This window comes from Pongo pygmaeus, chromosome 12, assembly GCF_028885625.2.
Source record: "Pongo pygmaeus isolate AG05252 chromosome 12, NHGRI_mPonPyg2-v2.0_pri, whole genome shotgun sequence".
Taxonomy (NCBI): domain Eukaryota; kingdom Metazoa; phylum Chordata; class Mammalia; order Primates; family Hominidae; genus Pongo; species Pongo pygmaeus.
The window spans coordinates 39,497,944-39,516,090 of NC_072385.2; the positions used below are offsets into that span (position 1 = coordinate 39,497,944).

The following is an 18,147-nucleotide window of genomic DNA, read 5'->3' on the forward strand; positions in this document are numbered from 1 at the left end:
GTTTGTATTTCTGTGTGATCGGTGGTGTTATCCCCTTTATCATTTTTTATTGTGTCTATTTGATTCTTCTTTTTTTCTTTATTAGTCTTGCTAGCGGTCTATCAATTTTGTTGATCCTTTCAAAAAACCAGCTCCTGGATTCATTAATTTTTGAAGGGTTTTTTTGTCTCTATTTCCTTGAGTTCTGCTCTGATTTTAGTTATTTCTTGCCTTCTGCTAGGTTTTGAATGTGTTTGCTCTTGCTTTTCTAGTTTTTTTTTTTTTTTTTAGAAACTGACGTTTATTTTCCATCAACCATTTTTCCATGTTGCTTAAGAGCCTGAGCAAGAACAGCTTAAGACCAGTCAGTGGTTGCTCCTACCCATTCAGTGGACTGAGCAGTGGCAGCTGGAGACCAGTCTTCCGTTGCAGGCTGAGCGCTCCAGTCTTCAGTAGGGAACTGCTGAATAGGCACAGAGGGCACCTGTACACCTTCAGACCACTCTGCAACCTCAGGCTGAGTAGCAGTGAACTCAGGAGCTGGAGCAGTCCATTCACCCTGAAATTCCTCCTTAGGCACTGCCTTTTCAGCAGCAGCCTGCTCTTCTTTTTCAATCTCTTCAGGATCTCTGTAGAAGTACAGATCAGGGATGACCTCCCATGGGTGTTCACAGGAAATGGTGCCACAAATGGGCAGAACTTCCCGAGCCAGTACCCACCACATCAAACCCACTGAGAGAGCTCCCTTGTTGTTGCATGGGATGGCAATGTCCACATATCACAGAGGAGAATCTGTGTTACACAGCGCAATGGTAGGGAGGTTAACATAAGATGCCTCCATGAGAGGCTGGCGGTCAGCCCTGGGGTCAGTAACCACAAGAAGCCATGGCTCCCGGAAGGCTGCCTGGATCTGGTTAGTGAATGTTCCAGGAGTGAAGCAGCCAGCAATTGGAGTGGCTCCATGGCAGCAGCAAACTTCAGCACAGCCCTCTGGCCAGTATTCATGGAGGATATAACACTGACATCAGCAGGATTTTCAATGGCAACAATAGCATGAGCTGCCAGCAGAAGATTCTCCCAGGTCCTCTTCAGATTTATGACATAGATGCCATCACTTTTGCTTTTGTAGATGTACTGTTCCATCTGGAAGTCAAGATTGATGCCACCTAAGTGGGTTCCTGCTGCAAGGAACTTAACGACATCCTCCTCCTCCATTTGCAGGACATCAAGGGCCCGGACATTGTGAAAGTTTCCCTTTAAGATACGAGAGGAATCCAGAACAACGCCGTATGGACCCCTCTGCAGATGGCACAGAAAGGGTGCTTTTCTAGTTCTTTTAATTGTGATGTTAGGGTGTCAATTTTGGATCTTTCCTCCTTTCTCTTGTGGGCATTTAGTGCTATAAATTTCCCTCTACACACTGCTTTGAATGTGTCCCAGAGATTCTGGTACATTGTGTATTTGTTCTTGTTGGTTTAAGCCTGCATTGCCAAGTCAATCCTAAGGCAAAAGGAAAAAGCTGGAGGCATCACGCTACCTGACTTCAAACTATACTACAAGGCTACAGTAACCAAAACAGCATGGTACTGGTACCAAAACAGAGATATAGATCAATGGAACAGAACAGAGCCCTCAGAAATAATGCCACATATCTACAACTATCTGATCTTTGGCAAACCTGAGAAAAACAAGCAATGGGTAAAGGATTCCCTATTTAATAAATGGTGCTGGGAAAACTGGCTAGCCATATGTAGAAAGCTGAAACTGGATCCCTTCTTTACACCTTATACAAAAATTAATTCAAGATGGATTAAAGACTTAAACATTAGACCTAAAACCATAAAAACCCTAGAAGAAAACCTAGGCAATACCATTCAGGACATAGGCATGGGCAAGGACTTCATGTCGAAAACACCAAAAGCAATGCCAACAAAAGCCAAAATTGACAAATGGGATCTAATTAAACTAAAGAGCTTCTGCACAGCAAAAGAAGCTACCATCAGAGTGAACAGGCAACCTACAAAATGTGAGAAAATTTTTGGAACCTACTCATCTGACAAAGGGCTAATATCCAGAATCTACAATGAACTCAAACAAATTGACAAGAAAAAAACAACCCCATCAAAAAGTGGGTGAAGGATATGAACAGACACTTCTCAAAAGAAGACATTTATGCAGCCAAAAGACACACGAAAAAATGCTCACCATCACTGGCCATCAGAGAAATGTAAATCAAAACCACAATGAGATACTATCTCACACCAGTTAGAATGGTGATCATTAAAAAGTCAGGAAACAACAGGTGCTGGAGAGGATGTGGAGAAATAGGAACACTTTTACACTGTTGGTGGGACTGTTAACTAGTTTAACCATTGTGGAAGTCAGTGTGGCAATTCCTCAGGGATCTGGAACTAGAAATACCATTTGACCCAGCCATCCATTACTGGGTATATACCCAAAGGACTATAAATCATGCTGCTATAAAGACACATGCTCACGTATGTTTATTGCAGCACTATTCACAATAGCAAAGAGTTGGAACCAACCCAAATGTCCAACAATGATAGACTGGATTAAGAAAATGTGGCCCATATACACCATGGAATACTATGCAGCCATAAAAAATGATGAGTTCATGTCCTTTGTAGGGACATGGATGAAATTGGAAATCATCATTCTCAGTAAACTATCACAAGGACAAAAAACCAAACACCGCATCTTCTCACTCATAGATGGGAATTGAACAATAAGAACACATGGACACAGGAAGGGGACCATCACACTCTGGGGACTGTTGTGGGGTGGGGGGAGTGGGGAGGGATAGCATTAGGAGATATACCTAATGCTAAATGGCGAGTTAATGGGTGCAGCACACAAGCATGGCACATGTATACATCTGTAACTAACCTGCACGTTGTGCACATGTACCCTAAAACTTGAAGAAAAATAATAATTTAAAAAAAAAGAAATGTTATTGACATAGTTAAGTTCTCTTTTTTCCTCAAAAATCAAAAACAGACTCTTTGGAATGACTAGTGGAATTGTAAAATATCTTGTAAGACTAACTGATAAATGCCAAACACAAACAAAATATTGCCAGTAATAAGAAGGGGGGATATCATAAATTCCTGCAAACAATCAATGTAATAAAACAATGTTATCATGGAAGCTATGCCAGTATATTTGAAAATATATGCAAAATGGAAAAATTCCAAGAAAATATAATTTTTCAAAACTAACTCAAGAACTGATTGAAAATATCATCTTCTGTTAAGTTATGGAAATTTCCATTTGCCCCAATTGAGGCAGGAAATAAAAGAAGTAAAGTAAAACAAAATAAAAAAAAAAACAGAAAAGAAAAACAAGTCTTCTATATTAGGCTGACTCATCCCAAAGACAATAACAGGCAAAGCCCGGACCCAGGCAAAGTCTTGATAACATTGTCAAAGAAGCCAGGGCTTAAAGGAATGTGCTCTAGAGACTCTCCAGCACTCCCTCAACATAGGGAAATGAAAACAAATTTTCCTTTCTCCTATGATATGAGTAAACTTATGAGTTTATAGATTCCTGTTTTCTGTAACTAGTAACTTCAAGTATTCTGTTTTATCTAAGCAGCACATTGAAGGTTATAAGACATGCCTGAACAGGCCTGGGCTACAGCCATCTAGGTGCCATAGCGAACATTATGAGATAAGCCCATACAAAGCACTAGAGCAAGCCTAGATAACAGCCATCTAGACTACATAGCAAGAGTTGCATGTAATCCTGATTTATGAAACTATCACAATTTGATTAACTGCCTTTGTCCTGCCTCTGTATTCTTGCTTTTGCAGCACTATGCTTCACGCCATTGTAAGCTTGTTTCAAGCTAGCCCATACCCTTTTAGAAGTGTGTATAAAAGTCAAGTGCTTTCTTTGTTCTGGGGCCAGTTTTTGGATGTTAATCCACTGGCTCTGAGTGCTCTCAGTAACATCCTCCTGTTTCACCCTGTCATCTCTCTGGTCCTCCTTTATTCCCACAGCATGATGTTCACCAATACCTGGCAGTTATAGAAGTGTGTCAATTTTTCCAACTAAAATAATTTAAAAGAATTCACATTTTTAACATTTTCATTTCCTTGAAATCTCATGCTATTTGACATTTTCCCATATGTTATTTGGACATCAGGATTTCCTTTTCTGTGAATTGCTATTTGATTTTTTGCTTAGCTTATATTTTTGATTTATAAAATAATTTTATATATTATGGATACTTATTTATGTATGTATGTTCCAAATATTTGTTTTTTGATTATCAAAACTAATATAGAAGAATATTTTTTCTTTTATTACATGGAAATTTTATATTTTATTAATAAATTCTGCCAAGCCTCATAGTAAGAAACAGATTTTTGTGTCCAAAAGTGGTAAAGATTTACTTTTTTTATACTTAGATTTCATTTCTGTTTTGGATTAGATTTACCTAATAGGAGTCTCAACCAAAATCATATAGCAAGCAGCATATAGGAATCTCTAGACGCATTCACATTAAGATCAGAATCAAAAGAGAAGAGGCCAGAAATGCTTACAGGACATGGGGAAAATGAGAAAATAATAATTTTTTCCAGGAAAGACAACATGCTGATCTTGGTTATATTGATGTAAAGATAAATAGAGGGGCTGGGTGCAGTGGCTCATGCCTGTAATCCCAACACATTGGGAGGCCAAGGTGGGTGGATCACAAGCTCAGGAATTTGAGACCAGCCTGGCCAATATGATGAAACTCCATCTCTACTGCAAATACAAAAATTAGCCAGGTGTGGTGGCATGTGCCTGTAGTCCCAGGTATTCAGGAGGCTGAGGCAGAAGAATCACTTGACCCCAGGAGGTGGAGGTTGCAGTGGGCTGAAATCACACCACTGCACTTCAGCCTTAGTGACAGAGCAAGACTCAGTCTCACAAAAATGATTTTTTTTCATAAAAAGAAAAAGATAAATAGTGGGCCCTAAACTAGAAATTCTAGCAAGGTGGAAACCTCAGGTACAATTCTAAGCCTTTTGAAGTTGTTAAAATGGAAAAAGGCAAAAACTTACTAAAACCTAACAAAAGAGACCACATAGACATGGGATCAAATTGTCAAATATGTGCAGTGAAAAGAAACCACATGGAGAGACAAAGAGATGCTGCTAGTAGACCAGGTGCTCTGCCCTCGGGGCTTAACACATGCAGTTCTTCCCTCCAAAAGGAGACCAGAGACAGCACATAACAACAGGGCATGCAGAGATGGTTTTGTGACTATTACAGCATCTGTTAAGGCAAGGGGACTCTATCCAAGAAAACCTCCCAGTTCTTCATACTCCAGCCCCTGAGACAATTATCAAAATTGTTATTGGCTTCAGGTCTGTCATGACAGGGTGACCAAATGATCCAATTGGACTGGGACTGTCCTTTTAGCTGGAAAACTCCCACTTCTTACCTTGACAGTCAATATAATCAACAGAACCTCTTTTCACACTCACATTTTTCCTGTTTTGATATGTTCACCCCTTAAAGAAGGTCTGTAGCAGGAGTGGTCATGTTTCACAGTGAGAATATTCTAAATCAGCATATGTAATGGCAACTATAAAGGGAGCATTTTAATCCTCCTCCTCTACCAGGAGTTTTCACAAACAGACCTCATTTAGGTTTTCTGCAAGACATCAGCTCAGCAGCCAAGAGTAATCATGATATGAACCACCACTTGCCTGGCATCCTTTGTCTTGGGTACTGTTCTGATGCTTTACATAATTTACATCACATGATTCTTAAAACCAGCTTGCCAGATAATGGAGAACACAGCCATATGGCTTCAAAGTCATGCTCTAAGTGTCTGTGTTTCACTGCTCAATCATCAGGAACAAAAGTTTAGAAAGAGATTAAAAAGCAATAACTTTGTCTGAAAAGTATTCCTGAAATTGTAGTTTGGGAATGGTCTCTGGGAGTCTTGCAAAACAGAGGACAGACAATGTAAACATATGGAATTTTAACAATGAACTCTGTACAATATTTACTTAATTCCTGTATACTGAGTGTTACTATGTATAATGAGAACAGTAAAATCAATAGTTAGATCAGCTCAACAGATGGAAATTTTATTAAGCACCAGGTGAGGGGTGTAAGATCAGAAGCTCTGGAGACTGTTCTCCACTGCCCACACCCACTGACAACCACAATGTGTCCCACTGCATCCACTAACCCCGACATTCTTGCTCTAAAATATACACACACACACACACACACACACACACACACACACACACACACAGAGGGAAACATGGAGGTTTCATGGTTTTATTATAGGCCTTGTGGTTTCCTAAAATGAACTTTCTTCTACACCAATTTTAACTATGGATTCAGTGAAGAGGCAGTAGAATATGTTTTCTACAGGTTCAAAGGGAACAGGATGAAATAATTGTGCAAGTTTCCGTCCTGAGAGCTGGTCTGGGAAGACCTCCAGTATAAATATAGGAACAGAATGTTCTCAATGTTCAATTAACAAATCTTTGGAGCTATGTACCTTTCTGTATGCTGTTCTGTTTCAGGAAATTTCCAATGACTCAGAAATGTTATCAGATGACACTACCCTCAAAAGGGACAGATAATGTTGCCAGACAGCACTGTTAATATGGACAATCTTGCATGAGAGACTATGACTTTGAAACTATGAGGACAGTCTATTTGGAATCATCTATTTCTAAATTATTTGTATTTCTATAGATTAGATTAGAATAATAAATCTATATACACAACAGGATTTTGTAGTAAGCCTCTAAGTGTCAAATACATTGACAAAGATTCTAACAAAATTAACATTGTCTATACTACATAATTTATTTTGCTGAAAAGAATAGGGAGAATAATAAATTATGTTTTTATCAAATTGCTTAAAGACCCTCATGTTGGACCTGTTCATTTACATTCTGAGTAGCTGGTATCAAAAGGGGAGCAGGGACCCTCAACTTTGTGGTATCTGCAGAGAGCCAAGCCAGGACTAGATTTGTACCTTGGGGAGTACATCAGGATCCAGTGGAGGCAGAACACAGCAGCAGGTGCAAAGCCCTGCCCTGGCATCCCCCTACTGCAAGCCTTACCCCAGCCTGACACACCCAACCCACCCATCTTCCCAGGTTTATAAGCTCTGGACAGTCAGCACCATCCTCACCTGCTGTGCTCTTGCTTGCACAGTGTCCTGGAGCTGAACGTGTCGCTGGGTTTCCAGGAACCGGTTTGACTAAAGGCAGCAAGCTGCTTCCTCTGGTGCCTGAGATACCAGGTAAGCCTCGCCTGCTTAGAGACTCTCATCCTAGTGTCTGATGACCACCAGTCCCTAGAAAAGGGTAGGGATATTCAACCCTTGTTAACCATATAAAAAATTGCTTTGGGGTCTTCAGATTTTGTGGCTCCAAGTAAAACTCAGGTAAGTCGTGAGCTGAATGCCTCATGCATCTTCAGAAGGTGTTGGATCCTGAGGTAACACAGAAGCAGAAATCTAACTCTACTTAGATATCTTTCCCTGATGGGCTGAGAGAATGAAGGAGAAGCTAAACACATGTCTGTCATGTACAATTGTGTTATGCTGCTGCAGCAGATTAGAGCCGCAACCCATGGGAAGCAGACACTGCATAGCTGTTGAAACGATTACCTTCAGAGGGTGATGGGCCAGGAGAAAAGTCTCAGGTTTGTTTCTTATTAGGTGAATGACTTTAGCCCTCTAAGCCTCAGATTCACGATCTCCAACATAATTACCTACTTAAAGTTACAAAAATTAAAATAAGAATTTCTGCAAACTTCATAACAGATTAATCTTTCATGAATTACAGATATTGTGTTGTTAATACCAATAAGCAAAATATCATGATTTTTTTAAATTTATTTTTTAATTGACAACAAAAAATTTTATATATTTCTCATGTGCAATGCAATGTTTTAGAATATGGATATATTGTGGAATGGCTAAATTGAACTAATTAATGTATTATAAATCAAAGAAAATTACTAAGTCATGTCCCAATCATTTATTTTGTGTGTGTGTGGTTTTAAGGAGTGGAGAGTTTAATAGGCAAGAAAGAGGAGAGAAGAAATAAGGAAGAAGCTCCCCTGTATAGAGACAGAGTGGATTGAGGGGAGCTCCAATGTTGAGAGAGGAGACCCCACAAGTAGTGGATACCAGTCAGTTATATGAGGAAGTTGGAGGAAGTGGTGTCTGATTTCCACAGGGCTCAACGGATTAGTTTGACCAGGCATGTCATTCACATAACCCACAAAAAAACTCGCGCTCCCACCCTAGCCTTTCAATATGCAAATTCAGGGTGCCATGATGTTCTACACACGTGGGGATACATGGAGGTGATCATGCTGACAGGCACATGTGAGGCAAGGGCAAGAGGACAATGGTGGGAATCCTCATGTTGGTGGACCCAGCCAGCGTTTGCATATCAAAGGTTGCTAGCCTGGCTCTAAGAGCCATGGTTTTCCTGCAAGGCAATAAACATTTCTGGAGCAGCTCTAAAAGAGACAAAAATTTTCCAAGGACCCCTTTTCCTCTCTATCTGCCTAAAATTATTCCTCAATAACTCCTATAACACTCCCCTCTGTGGAGATCTCACCACACCTGCTGTTAGGAGGTTTTGGTCAATGACTCTTTCTGGCTACTCCCTGCTGAAAAGGGGCATCGAATGGGAAACAGCAGCTAGGGGTCCTCCTGTGCATGATCCTAGGATTCTCAGAAGAATGGCGCATCTATGCATGTTTCAGTTTGTGGCACCATTTGGAGTTTGATTGCTTGTAGGTGAGAAGAAAAAATTCGAATTATACTATTGAGTATACAGGGTCCAAATATTAGTACAAGACATATAAGCAAGAGAGGGCTAAATAAAAAAGTTAACCAATTTCACAAAGAGGACTGGAATTCATTAAAAGAGGGATTGTAGCCACCTGAGGCTGAAGCCTGCATTTTCCCTGAGCTTCTCAATAATTTTGATTTGATCTTTAAATACCTGTAACCCTATTGCAAATAGTAGAGTGAATATAGCAATTACCATAAGTGTGGTGGAATAGATAATTTCCATCTAAAATTTTACTTACAAAAATATAGAATTTCCCTTTGGGGGTTTATGGACTTCCTTGGTTTTATTTTCCCAAACAAAGGGTGAAGGATATGAACAGACACTTATCAAAAGAAGACATTTATGTAGCCAAAAGACACATGAAAAAATGCTCATTATCACTGGCCATCAGAGAAATGCAAATCAAAACCACAATGAGATACCATCTCACACCAGTTAGAATGACGGTCACTAAAAAGTCAGGAAACAACAGGTGCTGGAGAGGATGGGGAGAAATAGGAACACTTTTACACTGTTGGTGGGACTGTATACCAGTTCAACCATTGTGGAAGTCAGTGTGGCAATTCCTCAGGGATCTGGAACTAGAAATACCGTTTCACCCAGCCATCCTATTACTGGGTATATACCCAAAGGATTATAAATCATGCTGCTATAAAGACACATGCACATGTATGTTTATTGCGGCACTATTCACAATAGCAAAGACTTGGAACCAACCCAAATGTCCAACAATGATAGACTGGATTAAGAAAATGTGGCCCATATACACCATGGAATACTATGCAGCCATAAAAAATGATGAGTTCATGTCCTTTGTAGGGACATGGATGAAATTGGAAATCATCATTCTCAGTAAACTATCACAAGGACAAAAAACCAAACACCGCATCTTCTCACTCATAGATGGGAATTGAACAATAAGAACACATGGACACAGGAAGGGGACCATCACACTCTGGGGACTGTTGTGGGGTGGGGGGAGTGGGGAGGGATAGCATTAGGAGATATACCTAATGCTAAATGGCGAGTTAATGGGTGCAGCACACAAGCATGGCACATGTATACATATGTAACAAACTTGCACGTTGTGCACATGTACCCTAAAACTTAAAGTATAATAATAATAAAATAAAATAAACCTCCAGGTTATGGGCACCCTACTTACTTTTATTACCTTTCAGAATTTGCAGGATCATTGCCCAGAATTAGCATATTGATTCAGATTCTTACATTACCCATCCCTTTTTGTTTCTTCCAAGCTGCAGGAGATACCACTTGATTCACAGGAATAAGCAAGGTTCGTCTAAAATGTAGGCAAAAAGCATAAAAACAATGAAAGAGACTAGGATTTAATGACAAAGGTATGATGACATTTGGAGCACAATTTCTCTCTCCAGTCCTCATTTCTGGTAAAAAACAAATTATGATAGGACCACGTGTGCTGTGGATAGAATACACTTTAGTCTTATACTTGGCCTGATTATTTGCATAATGTGCAGCAAGAATGGTTATTTCTACATAGGTCTTTTGGATTGGCTTTGTGAAACTCTGTTCCACAAGGAATTTCAAATAAGACCTTTAAAGCTGAGCCCACCCATGGGTTTGTATCCTCCAATACCTCTGAGTTGTGTCAATCTGTTTCTTGAGGTCCCAAGATAAACGTGGAGGTCCCAAGATGAACATGGAGTTCCCAGACTTGTTAGAAAGTGATGTTCTTGACTGACCAGAAGTAAGGAACCCTGTGCCACACTGTGTAGACAAGGTATGAGGCCAGTTCTCCCCAAGAGCCTTTATTGGACCTTCATGTCAAGCTTGATTCCTCAAAGGGAAACACACCCTTTCAGTCAAAGCATATGTAAAATAACCAGTTTTTCCAATTGCATCCTGTGGACAAAGAAAAATGGATTATTATTGCACTGATGCAAACAACTATATTGCCACAAGTTAAGAGTACTCATAGATAGTCTCCTAATTCTAGAGGAACCAGGCAGAGAAAAACAAACATACTCCAACTTTGGTTCACAGTAGTGTAACTTACTCAATTATTAAAGGCCATAAATAGTTAAAAATAAGTTTCCTTGATGCTACAAAACAAAACATGATCAGCAATATTCCAAGCAAAAGTTAAAAATCTTGCTTTAATTTTCTGAGTGCAGTCCACTTAGTTAACTCTTGTCTTGCTTGATATTTGAGGAACAAAGCAAGACAACAATTGTCTGCGAATGACAAAATTTCCAGGATAGTTATAGTTAAAAACATGACTGGGGCCGGGTGTGGTGGCTCATGCCTGTAATCCCAGCACTTTGGGAGGCCAAGGCGGGTGGATCATGAGATCAGGAGATTGAGACCATACTGGCTAATATGGTGAAACCCCATCTCTAGTAAAAATACAAAAAATAAGCTGGGCATGGTGGTGGGTGCCTGTAGTCCCAGCTACTCAGGAGGCTGAGGCAGGAGAATGGCGTGAGCCTGGGAGGCAGAGCTTGCACTGAGTAGAGATTGCACCACTGCACGTCAGCCTGGGTGACAAAGCCAGACTCCATCTCAAAAAAAAAAAAAAAAAAAGAAATCACTGGAAAACCTAGTTAGTAAGTGATTTTAATTATATACCAGGTGTGGATCCTAGGACCCAGACAGAAATGCAAATAAAGCTTGACTTTTCAGTATCTAGCTCCATGTGTCCCAGGCCTTACCTATCTGTAAAGCAGGCAATATACAACCTGGGAACATTTGGCAACCCTGGTACCTAAGTTACGTGATTCAGACCACCTATTTGCATTTTGACGACACTTGCATTCTACTAATAATCCTTACGAGTATTTTTATTTCTTAAAGCCATATGAACTAAAAACATATTTGATTTAAGTGATTATTTTTCTTTAAGACAATCAATTACAGCTCTTTTTACAGACATTACATACAATACATATATAGCAGCACAGACAGAAGATTCAGCACTTATTAAGATTTTTCATTTTCCAGTTTTTAATTGGATTACTGGCTTTAGGGTGGAGCCGGGTCAGGTACCATGCATTTTTTAGTGCCTAATAAGAAGACACAGCTGAAGGCAATTAGCCCATCGCCCATAGGAGTCTTATTTTTTAGTGGAGGGTGGGGATGTTTTCATATCTTTCAGGTGGCCAAGAGCATGCTTCTCTGATTTATTACTACTACTAGCCATCTCTTACAGTGTATTTTCTACCTGGTTATTAAACAGCAAATCTCTCTCATAATGTGAAGTAATGTGAAACCCCCAAAACATAAGCAGTGTATAACACAATACATAACAGAACAGAGCCTTTGATTTTGAGAGGAAACTATCTACTTTTAATTTTGGAGATTTCATAGGAAAAACAGATGGCTTTTTATTTTCCCAAAACAGGGTCTGTGGCACCTCCTCTGTTTTTCCCAAGGAGTCCCATGCTACCAGAAGTTATCTTTGGGCCTCTCATGCATGCATTAGGGGTGGTAAGACAAAAAATAGAGAAAAATAATTCAGTCGACTGAGAAGAAAAAAGGCTTTTTCAGAAAAACTTTTAAATATACCTGTAACTTGAATATCCATTTTTTATTAGCTCTTCATTTTAACAAAAGGTTTTGTTTCCACAAAAGCATTCATAATTACTCAAAGAATATCCATTTTTAATTAAGCTGAGCACTCTTTAAGAAAATCCTTTTAAATCCCTTTTTACTCGACTTTAGCCATGCCAAGCAGTTAAGATTTTTGACTTTTCAATTTTATAAAAAGTAAACTTACAGGTGAAACCAATGAGCCTTAATTAGGTTATGATTTAACCGTGAGTGTGCAAGGCATTTTCAAAGGAGGGTAAGCGGCTTTAGAAACTATCATTGCAAAATTGTAATTGAGACAGTGAAAGAGATCTGACCCAAACAGCTCCATTTTGTTTCCAGCACCCAAGCTGCCCTTGTCCATCCCTGGGCATAGGCTTCACCACTTTTGGGAAGAACCTGCTTTACAGTTCATACTTTAAAGCAAAGATGGTAATGGCTCATTCTTAAGATATACTTCCCTCTTGCCTGGGGACAAGACCGGGAAAATAGCCAGAAGTCTTGGAACCATCGCTTAGGAGTCATGCAGCTAGAGACTATGAGATTTTGACCCTCCCTAAACTGCTTTCAAGATCAGTGCTTAAGATATTTTGTAAACTCTGCCTTTGATGAATCAGCAGGCACCACCCAGATTGACAAACTGGCTTATATGATTTTTTGGCCCCTAAGAACTGACTTAGCACAAGAAGATAGCTACCACTGTAAAATGGTGGAGAGTAATATGTATTATTGCCATGTACTTACAGGTCATGTATCCAAGGACATGAAACAAGATGGAGGCCTGTAGCCAAGTTTGTTACTTTTATGTTGGGCTGGCTTGAACAGCAGGCTTGTGGGGTCCTGGGCCTGCATCCTAACCCAAGATATCCTTTCTTTGACAGAACCATACAGAAAGAATGCAAAGCACACAAAATTGTCTACAGCTTAAGATCAACCTCAAAAATCCTTTTTCATTAATTATAAATTCACAGAGAATATAAACAATGATCCTTATTATCCTGTTTACTGGCTTGCACAGGGAGGGAGAAGCCAAAAGCCGAACAGATAAGAAATTTTTACCCTTTTGCCAGCATATCACGCTTCTGGGTTCCCATCCCCCTAGCTGAACTCTAAGCCAAGCATTTTAAGGTTTGGAAAATTAACTTTTCCCAGGTTAAGGGAACATTATAAAATAGATAGAAGGCATTATAAACCAAGAAAGAAGAAAAAATACCATATAAAGGGGTTCCAATTACGGTTGTTATGAGTTATTGCTTCTTTTCCTATTGGGAATGGTGTTTTTCCTATTTTTTTGCCTTCCCTATTTTTTTCTTTTCTGTTTTTGCACACTATAGGAGACATATTACTTATTTCTAAAATTCTCTTCTGCTTGCAGAGCTGCCTATTTTAGCTGAAGTTAGGGTTCGGCTTACGAGCAGCATAACTTTCCTCCATGAGAGGGCAAATAACTGACTTGAATTTTTGAAAGCTTCTATATAGCTATCAGGGTGGTCAGAAAATTGGCCTAAGTCTGCCTTTACTTGTCTAAAGTCCTGAAATGAGAAGGGAACTTGAAAGGCCCCCAAATAAGGGAATCCTCAGATGGTTCCCCGGGACCTTACTTTTCTAATTTTGGGGAAATATTCTCTTTGGGCCTGCCTGATAGGATTGCTAAAAGAGCTGGGTTGATTTTGCAACACTTGCAAAGGTCTAGTAAAAAGGCCATACTCTTGTGCAAAAGAAAATAAGCCACTTTTTCTTAAAACTTTCAAGGTTGAAAAATTAACGGTGCTTTAAAATACACTCCAGGGGACTGCATGTTGAAGATGATCTGTTACCCATCCAGAAAGAGAAGTGAGAATAAAAGCATCCTTTTAGTCTCCTTCCTTTTGGTAAGTGATCCAGGATGGAGATGAAAACAGTAAAGAGCATTCCCCAACTATTTTCTCTCTTTGGCTCCTGAATCCTGGCACCCATTTAAATGTGCCACCCATGACTGCAGACATGACCCTTGAAGTCATGGCTCCAGAGGAAGTAAATTTTGGGCCTTAGTCACACTGTCCACAAGCAGTCTTAGTCTTCTGACTTTTATTTCCCTTTGACTTCCTAGACTTGTGTGACCTGTGTGCCTTCCAAAAAAAGAAATGAATTTCAAGAAAAATCACATAATTGGGCAAGGCCCCTTTAAGGGAAGGGTCATGCTAGATTGAACTCTATATCCTGCTATGATGGCCTATGCCAAAGCATTTTCCCATAGAAAAAGGGTTCTGGTTAACTTTTGGACTTAGAATCTCTTTACTAATTAAGCACTGTCTGAAGAGGAGACAGAATAGGTGCCTTAAAGGAATGCAGGAAATGAATGGCAATTTTCCTGCCAATAGGACAATATCAAGACTAAAATTTGGCTATAGAAGACATTTTACTGCTAACTGCTAAAGGCAGAAAATTCCCGTTCCCAGAAGATGCCTAGAGCCTATTTCTAACAGTGTGAAAGGAGGCTGTGCTGTCACTGTGAAAAAAGAGAGAGTGTGCCTCATGTAGAGGATTTTTTTTTCCACTAGGTGGCTTAGAAATATCATGTGCTTGCCAGAGAAATCATACAGAGACATTTACTGAGTTACTGCCTGCTGTGATTCATGATCTTTTCTAACAGACCTGTTTCCCTGAAATGTAAAGATTCCTGAACACTAGACACACAGAGGAGGGGTAAGAGACCACAGATAAAAAGAGAAAGAACGTTTGGTGACAGGATAGCTGGAAGAGAGCCTTGAGATTAAAAGACAGATTTGAAGTTGAGATCAGCTCCATGCTTGCCAGCCTGATAAATGAATTCCCTTTCCTGACCAAGGCACCAAAATGATACTGCTCCAATGAGTGGAGGAACACCAGGGCTCTTCCCTCACATGAATTAGATAAAATGACACAGACACACGTGGGGTGGTTTTAAGGAGCAGAGAGTTTAAATAGGCAAGAAAGAAGGGAGAAGACAGAGGAAAGAAGCTCCCCTGTACAAAGTCAGATGGAGGCAGGCTCCAAAGTCGAGAGAGGAACCCTCCACCACCCAATTATTTCTTAGAAGTTTATTTTGCTAAGGTTAAGGATGCATCTAGGAAAAAGGGACATATAACCACAGGAAACACCTGTTGCCCTGTGGTCCATGCTTTACCAGAAAGGGTTTTGGGGCTTCAGTATTTAAAGAGAAAACAGCAGGCAGCAGGGCAAAAAGAGAAAAATGAAGAGTAGATAAAAGAAGCAAGAGTTGCATTCCATTGAGTCTTTTGATTAGTTTCTCTGAATCCACATTTTTCAAGTGAAAGAAGCAGGTGGCAGAATAGTCAATGATGCAGTCATTTCATGAATCTGCCTTTTTACATAAGTAAAATCGGTGAATAAAATGATGAGTAAATAAAATAATTATGGAGTGTAGGGAGCAGCCACATATGCATTTGTTTCAGATGAGTGGAAGGATGACTCAGTTATGTCCTTTGCCTGTGAAGGCAACACTCAATTTACATTTTCAGGGTGAATTTCAACAGAACTGCCTTAGGGTTAAGATATTGGAGACCACTGGGAATTTTCTTTCTTTTTTTTTTTTCATACTTTAAGTTTTAGGGTACATGTGCACAACATGCAGGTTAGTTACATATGTATACATGTGCCATTTTGGTGTGCTGCACCCATCAACTGATCATTAAACACTAGGTATAAATCCTAATGTTATCCCTCCCCCTCCCCCCACTGCACAACAGGCCCCGGTGTGTGATGTTCCCCTTCCTGTGTCCATGTGTTCTCATTGTTCAATTCCCACCTATGAGTGAGAACATGTGGTGTTTGGTTTTTTGTGCTTGCAATAGTTTGCTGAGAATGATGGTTTCCAGCTTCATCCATGTCCGTAAAAAGGACATGAACTCATCACTTTTTATGGCTGCATAGTATTCCATGGTGTATATGTGCCACATTTTCTTAATCCAGTCTATCATTGTTGGATATTTTGGTTGGGTCCAAGTCTTTGCTATTGTGAATAGTGCCACAATAAACATACATGTGCATGTGTCTTTATAGCAGCATGATTTATAATCCTTTGGGTATATAACCAGTAATGGGATTGCTGGGTCAAATGGTATTTCTAGTTCCAGATCCCTGAGGAATCACCACGCTGACTTCCACAATGGTTGAACTAGTTTACAGTCCCACCAACAGTGTAAAAATGTTCCTATTTCTCCACATCCTCTCCAGCACCTGTTGTTTCCTGACATTTTAATGATCGCCATTCTAACTGGCGTGAGATGTTATCTCATTGTGGTTTTGATTTGCATTTCTCTGATGGCCAGTGATGATGAGCATTTTTTCATGTGTCTTTTGGCTGCATAAATGTCTTCTTTTGAGAAGTGTCTGTTCATATCCTTTGCCCACTTTTTGATGGGGCTGCTTGTTTTTTTCTTGTAGATTTGTTTGAGTTCATTGTAGATTCTGGATATTAGCCCTTTGTCAGATGAGTAGATTGCAACAATTTTCTCCCATTCTGTAGGTTGCCTGTTCACTCTGATGGTAGTTTCTTTTGCTGTGCAGAAGCTTTTTCATTTAATTAGATCCCATTTGTCAATTTTGGCTTTTGTTGCCATTGCTTTTGGTGTTTTAGACATGAAGTCCTTGCCCATGCCTATGTCCTGAATGGTATTGCCTAGGTTTTCTCATAGGGTTTTTATGGTTTTAGGTCTAACCTTTAAGTCTTTAATCCATATTGAATAAATTTCTGTATAAAGTGTGAGGAAGGGATCCAGTTTCAGCTTACTACATATGGCTAGCCAGTTTTCCCAGCACCATTTATTAAATAGGGAATCCTTTCCCCATTGCTTGTTTTTCTCAGGTTTGTCAAAGATCAGATGATTGTAGATATGTGGCATTATTTCTCAGGGCTCTGTTCTGTTCCATTGATCTATATCTCTGTTTTGGTACCAGTACCATGCTGTTTTGGTTACTTTAGCCTTGTAGTATAGTTTCAAGACGGGTACCATGATGCCTCCAGCTTTGTTCTTTTGGCTTAGGATTGTCTTGGAAATGCAGGCTCTTTTTTGGTTCCATATGAACTTCAAAATAGTTTTTTCCAATTCTGTGAAGAAAGTCATTGGTAGCTTGATGGGGATGGCATTGAATCTATAAATTACCTTGGCAGTATGGCCATTTTCACGATATTGATTCTTCTTACCCATGAGCATGGAATGTTCTTCCATTTCTTTGTATCCTCTTTTATTTCATTGAGCTGTGGTTTGTAGTTCTCCTTGAAGAGGTCCTTCACGTCCCTTGTAAGTTGGATTCCTAAGTATTTTATTCTCTTTGAAGCAATTGTGAATGGGAGTTCACTCATGATTTGGCTCTCTATTTGTCTGTTATTGGTGTATAAGAATGCTTGTGATTTTTGCACTTTGATTTTGTATCCTGAGGCTTTCCTGAAGTTGCATATCAGCTTAGAGAGATTTTGAGCTGAGACGATAGGGTTTTCTAGATATACAATCATGTCATCTGCAAACAGGGACAATTTGACTTCCTCTTTTCCTAATTGAATACCCTTTATTTCCTTCTCCTGCCTGATTGCCCTGGCCAGAACTTCCAACACTGTGTTGAATAGGAATGGTGAGAGAGGGCATCCCTGTCTTGTGCCTGTTTTCAAAGGGCATGCTTCCGGTTTTTGCCCATTCAGTATGATATTGGCTGTGGGTTTGTCATAGGTAGCTCTTATTATTTTGAGATACGTCCC

The 18,147-nt window shown here is 39.7% G+C and overlaps 1 protein-coding gene and 1 pseudogene across 1 annotated transcript in view; one reads left to right on the forward strand and one right to left on the reverse strand.

The window, feature by feature from the left end:
• Window positions 1–334: 334 nt before the first annotated feature.
• Window positions 335–1,206, reverse strand: LOC129029972 (small ribosomal subunit protein uS2-like; annotated as a pseudogene).
• Window positions 1,207–7,197: 5,991 nt separating this feature from the next.
• LOC129029973 (sulfotransferase 1C3-like) overlaps window positions 7,198–18,147 on the forward strand; it is a 41,055-nt gene continuing 30,105 nt past the window's right edge. The window contains exon 1 of the mRNA XM_063649021.1: window positions 7,198–7,270. The gene's annotated coding sequence lies outside the window, so the exon portion shown is untranslated. The remainder of the gene's footprint in view (window positions 7,271–18,147) is intronic.